The sequence below is a fragment of the Echinops telfairi genome, unplaced genomic scaffold, assembly GCF_000313985.2.
Source record: "Echinops telfairi isolate 266 unplaced genomic scaffold, ASM31398v2 ScPeMD7_2010;HRSCAF=2546, whole genome shotgun sequence".
In the NCBI taxonomy this organism is placed as follows: domain Eukaryota; kingdom Metazoa; phylum Chordata; class Mammalia; order Afrosoricida; family Tenrecidae; genus Echinops; species Echinops telfairi.
Genome location: NW_022105908.1, coordinates 2191010 through 2200390, shown reverse-complemented (window position 1 = coordinate 2200390; position 9381 = coordinate 2191010).

Genomic DNA, 9381 nt, shown 5'->3' with positions numbered 1-9381 from the left:
GCACATAGGGGAATGAGTGACATAGATTTAGTCCCTGATTGTGGAGAAATGAAAAACAGGGCTGTCTTGGATGGTGTATTAAATCATATACTCTATTTTATGGAGTTTGTGCTATAAACAGCATATTTCAGAGTAATTAACCCTGTCATTTTTTGACTTAAAAGTTTGTTTTTAAAAATAGCCATGTTTTATGTAGAAAGCAGAAGCTTAAGTGCCTTAATAGATTGCACAAAAGCCAAGAGAAATTTGAAGGGCAGTGCCTGTTAACTCACAGGTGAAAATTGCCATCCGTTAGCAAGAGTGAAGACATGGCCCGTGAACCCAGGGGAAATGCGGAGCTTGACGGGAAAGATCTGGGATTCAGACCAGGACCTCTCGCCTGTCAGGGCTGGGAGGTGACGGGTGGGGCCTGAGTGTGTCATGCCTTCCACATGACACACTGGATAATCATCTTTTCCACAGGCCTGCATCAGGAATGCATTAACCTCGGAGGCAATTTGGGAGCTCTTATCAGGGGACTGCCCCGATTTCCAGCCTGGTGGGGGAAGCCTCCCGATCAGAGGCACCCTCCAGAGGATTGTTCCTGAGATCCATTTCTAGATTTGTTCTCAGACGTGTAACCTATACTTGGGGTTCTTTGTTGTCGACATAGTGAAATTCTCTCCAGGCAAATGAAAGACGTCAGTGCATAGTTGTGTGGCAAGCCTCTGTGTTTTAGAAGAAATCATCACCTAGGTCAAGACACAGAAAAAACCCACCTCTGCCCCATCCTCCTTTGCCCTCCTCATCACACTTGAATGTTGCCTTCATTTACTCTGTCTTAAAAAAAAAATCCAGGGACTAAATGCCTAGTGGATAATATCATAATAAAGGGCAATTGTGCGCTGTATTACTGCTTATGCAAATGTTAACATTACCTTGCAAGAAGCGGTGTGCCTAGTTTGTCAGATTTTGTTTATCAGATCAAAGCATTGGGTGACATGCTGAATGGTTACTAACTAGATGGGAAACTAGAAAGTGAGTCACCGGCATCCCTCTCTTGGGACCTTTTCTGGAAAACTTGCGATGGCATTTCCTTTTTAGAGTCCACGATTCTACCAACCAGAGAACACTCCCTGCCATGGAGATGGGCCAATTCAGACTCATAGTGGCCCAGTGGGTTAAGCATTGGGCTGCTGACCGTAAGGTCAGCAGTTTGAAACCACCAGTCACCATGGGAGAAGGATGAAGCTTTCTTTCCACTCCTGCAAAGATGGACAGTCTCAAAAACCCATAGCCACAGTTCTTCTCTGCCCTTGAGAGTCAAGATGCTGACATTAGTTATTGCAAACTCAAGGCCTACTCAAGTTCAATTCATAGCAACCGTATTAGACAGACTAGGACCGCTCCATATGGGGTTTCTAAGACTGTAAATCTTTTGCCTGACATTGATCTGAACCACAGACTTTGCCGTTAGAAGCCCAACACTTAACCTACTGTGCCACTGGAGTTACTTACTTAAGCCTTAGCATGCCTACAATTTATTTCCATTGGTATTTATGAATATGACTGATATTTATTTTCTTGTTATTGTTGTTGTTGGGGGCCATGGAGTTCCGTATGACTCACAGTGGCCGTATGCACACCAAAATAAAACTCATCTGGGTCTTTTGTTCTTATGTTTGAGCCCATTGTTGCAGCCACGGTGTCAATCCATCTTGTCAAGGGTCTCTTCTTTTTCAGTGACCTTGAACTTTACAGAGACTAATCTCTCCTGATAATAACTCCAAAGTACCTGAAACCAAATATTACAGTCCTTGCTTCTAAGGAGCATTCTGATCGTATCCTCAAGACAGAGTGTTGTGGTTCCCATGGCAGTCCATGGGAATTTCTCACCAATAGCATAACTCAAATGCATCCATTGTTTTTAGGTCTCACTTATTCATTGTTCAAATTTCACATGCATATGAGGAGATTAAAAATACCATGGCTTGGTATTCAAATATTAAATATGCTTAGTTTTCAAAGTGACATATTTGCTCTTCAATGCTTAAAGTGGTCTTCCACATCAGATTTGCCTAAAGCAATACATTATTTGATTTCTTGACTGCTGCTTCCATGAGCATTTGTGTGTGTATCTAAGCAAAATTAAATCCTTGACAACAATAATATTTTCTCTGTTTATCAGAATATTGCACACTGGTTCAGTTGTGAGGATGTGGGTTTCTTTATGTTGAGTTGCATTTCATACTGAAGGCTGCAGTCCTTGACTTTCATCAGCAAGGGCTACACACATTCTCCTGGAGTTCAGCAAGTAAGTCTGTGCAGTCTGCATACCCCAAGTCGTTCATAAGCCTTCTCCTGTCCGGATACTGAGTTCTTCCTCATGTGGTCTGACTTCTCAAATTATCTGCTTAGCATACAGAGCAAATAAGTGTGGTGAGAGGAGACCACTCTGCTCTCCACCTTTCCTGAGTTTGAACCATGTAGTGTTCCCTTGTTCGCTTGCATGCATACGTTCCACTTGAGGATAATGCAGTATTCTGTAATTCCCAATCTTCTCAATGCTATCCGTATATGACCCACACATTCAATGGCTTTACCTAGTCAATAAGGCACAAGTAGATATCTTTCTGAAATGCTCTCCTTTCAGCCAAGTTACATCTGACATCATCAGTGATATCCCTTTTCCTATATTCTCTTTTGATTCCACTTTGTACCCTTTGGATGCATTACTGCAATCACTGTTGGATTATCTTCAGCAACATTGTACTTTCATGTGGTATTCATGATATTGTTTATTAACTTCCACACTACGGTTTGTCACCTTTCTCTGGAATTGGCAAAATTACGGGTCTCTCCCAGGTGGTTGGTCAGGTATCTGTCTTCCAAATGCCCTGGCATAGACCAATGAATGCTCCCAGTGTTTCATCAGCCTGTGAGAACATTTCAGTTGATATTCTGTCAATTCTTGGAACTGTGTTTTTGGCTAAGGATTTCAGTGTAGCTTGGACTCCTTTATTATCTTACCAGTCTATAAATAAAGAACTTTCACAAAAGTTCAATGATCCAGGAAGAAAGAAAATCAATATTTGCCCAGGAAAAAGCAACACACCAACAAACCTGACCGAAGAGCTACATTCACTTATCCAAAGAAAACTTAGAAAAAGGAAAATAGTAAAGTTACTCCCCGGTCATCCTCTGCAATTATTCAGAAAACTTGGAGAATCTGTTGATTGAATATATTTGGTTGACAGAGTGCCGATAGCCAACTCTCAAGCAAGTGACTGGAACCCTGCCAATCAAAAAGAGCTTCTGTTCTGAATACCTCTACAAATTTTTAAATAAAATTTCCTTGGCAAAAAAGATCTAAAAATGGTTTAGATCCATGATCGCTAAATAGATATAATTTGTTTCCTTTCTATACAATCTTTAAATTGTTAAAAACCAAAGATGTTACTTTGAAGACTAAGGGGAACTTGACATAAGCCCTGGCTTTTCAGTCCCCTAAATGCATGGGAAAGAGAGACAATGAATAAGGAGGACGGAAGAAGATTTCATGTGTCTGAATTATGGTGTAGGAAAATAATATTAAGTAATCCATGGACTACAGGGATAGATATAACTGTGGTGAAGAAATACAGCCAGAATGCTATTTAAGAAACAATGGTAGTGAGACTTTGACACATTTTCTTCGGCACGTTATCTGGAGGGGCCACTCCCCGAGGAGAACATCATCCTTGGTAGAGGGTAGAGCCGAAGAGGACGACTCTCAATAAGACGACTGACATGGTGGCTGAAGCTCCAGTAAGGAATGATTGTGAGGAGGGCAGAGTATTCCATTCTGCTGTACACGGGGTTACTATGAGTTAGAGCTGACTGGAAGGCACCTAACAACCACAACAACCACAAGGAGATACCATCTTATCCACACAGCTGTAACATAGAACTATTATTCCTATTTTAACATGAGAAAACTGCGGCTTGCCATCGACTCCTAGTGACTCTGTGATGCCTGTCACTATGTGTAGACTTTAAGATCACTTGCACGCTTAGGTCTATTGTGTGAACCACTATGTATTTTGAGTGCCTTCCACTGAGGGGACTCACTTTCCATCAGTGTATGAGAGCACCTCCTGTACAAGTCTCACTGCTACTTCTCAGAAGGAGTACCTCTCCAGCCCTTTCTTCCTAGTCGAAGTCTGGGAGCTCTGCTGAGACCTGCCCCTAAGGCTGACTCTGTCGGGACTTGAAATACTGGTGGGCTCGCTCTCCGTGTCACTGCAGCGTGCAGGTCATCCCAGCACAACACACTTTGACAGCCCGGTGTTGAAACTGTCGCCTTGCACTGCCCTTGCTGTTAGGTACCATCGTTGATTCTGACTCATCACGACCCTGTGTATAACAGAACAAACCACTTCCTGTGTGAGCCCCAAACTGGGACCTAAGATGGAATCATTTGTCCAAGGTGTCATGGCTCGTAAGAGGCAAGCCTGGGACTCATTGTTAGGCTAAAAGCCCCACGCAGTATTTCAATGACACCAGAGAAGCATCTACCTCGTCACACACGACTGAATAAGCCACCTTGAGCCTGGAGGAACGGCGCAACGCCACCTGCAACAATCAGGTGGTCGAACTCTTTGACAAACTAAGCATGGATTTAATTTTCATAATCTCAAAGATGATGACAATTTTTCACTCAACTACTTTGACATTTTAGCACTTTTTTTAGCACTGAGTTTTATTAATTGTAAAATGATAGCAGCAGAACTATATTTTTAATGTAGTTTTAAAATAAAACCATACATAGGTATACGAAATCAGTCTTTCTCCAAAATTAACTAATTTAACTGCTCTTGAGTATCTTCCTTGAAGATTCTTATATATAGGACCAAATAAGTGTGTGTCATGTATCCTTTTAAATTTTTCACAGATTGAATTACTTATGAATACAATACACACTCTTTTCTATTTCACTAACGAATGCACTTCCAGATCCTTTCTATAACAGCATGTTAGAGCTACATCATATATATATATATACATTTCTGTTACTGTCCCTCTGCTGACAAATACACAGGCTTACTGTTATTTGATGGCTTTACCTATTTATTTTTCTACTATCAAATGTTACTCTGTTCCACTTATATTTACTAATGTATTCGCACAGCAAATTTCCATAAGTAGTTGGGTTTACAGGTGAATGCAGTTAAAATTTGAGTAGTGACTGACTTACTTGTCTGTAACTGACAACAGGACAGGGAGAAAAAGAGGAAAGGCAGGCAAAGCACCCCAAGTGGTCAGGACTTGACCCTCACCAATAGGGGGTCCCAGATACAGAGGCTGGCTCCATCCCCCTCAATGTTCCAGACACTTGATGAATCTCTGTTAGGTACAAAAGGACAAGGATTCTAAATGCCATTCGCCCTCAGGAAGACCCCCTACAGTGGAAAGAGCACAAACGTAGGCTCTAAGTAGCATGAGCTTTGTAACTTGAATAAATTACATAATCTCTCCGAACCTAAGTCTCCTAAAAATAGACTAAATCTGATTTGCATGATTTTCATGAGGATAAAATAGGTCATCATAGATAAAGTCTTCAGCATAAACTACGAATTTCAAGAACCATCATTCCACTCTCAAGCACCTGAACACAAACACATGCATGTGCACATATATGTACGTACCCACAGCTAGCCTGTTCCCCGGGGATGATCTGATCGCCCTTGGATCAGTTCTGTGTGACTAGCTGTTCTTCAGAGCGCAACTGGTCCTCAGGCTGCTTCCTGAGCTTTTGGCCTAAAACAAGTAGCTAAACATTCCACTGTTGTTTTGTAACGATATTGACTGTGAGTCAGAAAGTAGAATAATGATAGCATAGATGTTTACGAAATTTAAAATGACATGGAGAAACTTCTTAATTATTAAAAATCTCAAAAGTAAAAGAATGCAAGTATCTTTCATGTGGCTTTTGTACAGAAATGGAACAGATCTGAATTTTTCTTAAAATTCAGCAACATTGTTTCAAAAATTGAAATGTACACGAAAGCCTTCCTCCAATACCTTATAGATACATTTTCATTCTGAAGAACATACTCCTGAATTCTCCGCTAATTTTTCTTCTTTTGCTCTGTTTGTCTGCCAACATGTATTTTGGTAGTATATCATCTGATATAATATGATATATAGAAATTATTTTGCTGAACCCATTTGAGACTAAGTTGCAAACAAGTTAAAGTGTGACCCCTAAAGGCTTTAGCATATATTATTCTCTAGAACCACAATAAAAGCATACAAATTGCATATTGTTTTAATGCATGTAATTTATAGTCAAATTTTTCCATTTGTGCTAAAAAAATGTTCTTTTTACCCAAATGCCTTTGATAGTCTTCCCTTCCCCCTGAACCCTAATCAATGTTCTTTGAGACGTCTTTCTAGAGAGGCCTGGCTTTCTTCTGATCAAAGTGCGTGACCTCACTGCTTGGGATTACCCAGTGGAGGCACCCTGGTGGCATGGGGCTATGTGTTGGGCTGCTCATCACATGGTAAGCAGTGTGAATCCACCAGCCAGTTGGATGGAGAAAGATCAGACTTTCTAACTCACAAAGAACTGCAGTCTCAGAAACCCACCGGGACAGTTCCATGACTCTGTCCTACAAGATCACTCGGAGTCAGAATGGACTTGCTGGCAGTAGGTTGGGGGTTTGAGTTCTTCATAGAAAAACGTGCCTTCGCTTGATGGAGTGGAAAACGATTCTCAGCCCATTTTCAGATATCAGCTAGACTTTGTTTTCCTTGTTAACATTTTTTACCTTTCTCAGTACTTTTGCTTTACTCAGTGTTTCCCTGGGCCTGTATTTTATTACTGAGCCATCTGATTGTTTGGGTTAAGAATTAAGGTTTATGTTTTCAAGGGTCATGGCCAGACATGGGCATCGTGAGACCCAGGGGATTGGCCTCTGTCTGGCAAGCTTCACTGGAAACAGGCTTTGTCCTTTCCTCAAACTATAAGACTCAGCATAGAGAGCTCATTCTTCTGAGAAAATGTTGACACGGATTTCTTTCCATTCTGTTTCATCTATGATTTGTGACAAACCAACAGGAGTACCCACTGGCCGGGCTGGAAACAGTAATTGAGCTGACCCCTCTCCTGATTTCCTCTGGGATGCCTTCTGGGGGGACAAAGGTCAATAGCAGCAGCAGTAACTAAAGGCTCACTCTGCTCCAAGCCCATGGCTATTTCCCATCCTGTATGGTTAATTTGCCAAAGTAAACGCCCTAGATGAACAGGGTCTCTCCCCAGTCACTTTCCCTCCAGCTTTAGCAGTGAGGATAACGGAGTGCAGACCTCCCAGAGTAAGATGTCCCCATAAACTGAGGCTCATCAGTAACTCTAGAGAGTAAACTTCCCCAAGTGCAACCCTAATAGAGAACCATCTCTTTACCCAACAGCACTCTCTTTTAGTTCCGATTCAACTTTTACACGTGGGGTCCACAGTGCCCATTACGCATGTTAATGCTTTGGGAATTTACTACAGTTTTGGAGAATCATGTGGAGATGTTACAGGGAATTGCATTAATTGTATCCAACCTTTTATTTCAAAATGCATTGTTACCCATTGAATTGTGCCTTCCTCCCCTCAAAATATGAGTTGGAATTCTAATGTGTGGTTTTAATCCCATGAAGGAGGAGGGTTTTCTGTGTTATGTTAATGAGGGCCTCTCAGTGTAGGGTGTGTCCTAAACCTCATCATTTTTGAATTATAAGGAGCTGGTTAGACACAGAGACAAACAAGTACCTATAAGGCAAGACAGACCCTGTTGGATGAAGATGAGAACAGAAACATACACAAGCCCCAGACTACTAGAAACTGAAACAGATCAAGAGGCCATGCCCGCCAGAGTCACAATCAAGGTCAGATTTCTGCTTGGGTTTAAAAAAGCAATAATAATAATCAGCTTCCTATTGTGAACTGGATGAAGGCTTACAAAGAAAATCAGTTTTCCTTTCAATAATCCATATCTATATTTTTTTCATGTCACTGATTGCAATACCAGTGCGAAGCTTTGCCGAACTCACTTCCTCCCTGTGTGTCCCCTCCCTCTTTGCTAATCCTCAATGAAGTTCTTGGGTAAGTGCTGCCTTTAGATCTCAAGTGATTGATCATTTTAAGGAGAGCAAGAATCCCTGTGGTTATTGTTACTCTATAAACCTGTCTCTGCTTTGACTGACAATAGACCCACTGGAGTGATTTCATTTCTGTACCTGAGGGATAGCTGAGGTCCATTGTCATAGGGTTCCACCAGTCCTTATATGACTAGTAGGACTGGTTTCTTTTATGATTTTGAATTTTGTTCCATATGTTTTATCCCATTCTATCCAGAACACTGGCTTGTTATCCCTTTCAGAGCAATGTGTAGGGGTAGGTAGGAACTGTCTAGTTCTGGTCTCAGGGTCATAGAAGGTGATGTTCTCACAGTCCACTGGTCCATTGGACTAATTGTTTCCATGCATCTTCAACATTCTTTATTCTTATTTCATACTGAGGGAAAGAGACACATCGTTGCACTTTAGTGGCCCCCGATGAGCTTTTGAGAACTCATTCACACCAAAGTAGGATGTAAAGCATTCTCTTTGGGAACTATGTTGTGTCAATTGATGTCAAGGTCATGGACCTGAGCCACAGCCCTACTGGCTTTTCCTTCAAGGTATTTTGTTATGCCACCACATTCCTGGATACATGTGCAGCAAAGTTAAATGCACATATAGGACTAATCAAGGACATGTATACCTACATACACAAATGTATATATACATATGTACTCTCCTTCCAGGACCCTCCATTCTTTGTTCAGACTGCACACGTCTTTAAACCTCTTAGTTGGTGAAGAGACCGAAGGAACTAAAGGATCAAAGTGACCTTCCTCTCCCTTGTGTCTGTCCTGCCTGCACTATCCATCTGGCAATTTGTCCTTCCCTCACTGCTTCCATGTGACAGCCCTAGCTGTGCTAGGTTTTGTCTCCTGCCTCCGGATTTCCCACACGTCCTCTCCAAAAAATACAATTATCTCATGGCTTCCTCCAACGGTCCTGCTTAAAAAGCAAATCAGTTGCTGTGAAGTCAACTGCAAATTCTGACCCCTGCAGAGATGGGGTCAGAGCATGGCTTTTTCAGTGACTTATTTTTTGGAAGCAGAACACCAAGACTTTCATTCAAAGTGCCTCTGGGGGGATTTGATCATCTAGCCTTTCAGTTAGCAGCTAAGTGAACAGTGTGAACCACCTAGGGATGCCCTAAATTATTCAGGCAGTGTAAACCCTGGCCTGTCATTCTTGGCTGATGACGCTGATATGTTATCATGTGGAACAGTGGTAGCTGATCACTTAGCCCAGCTCTTACC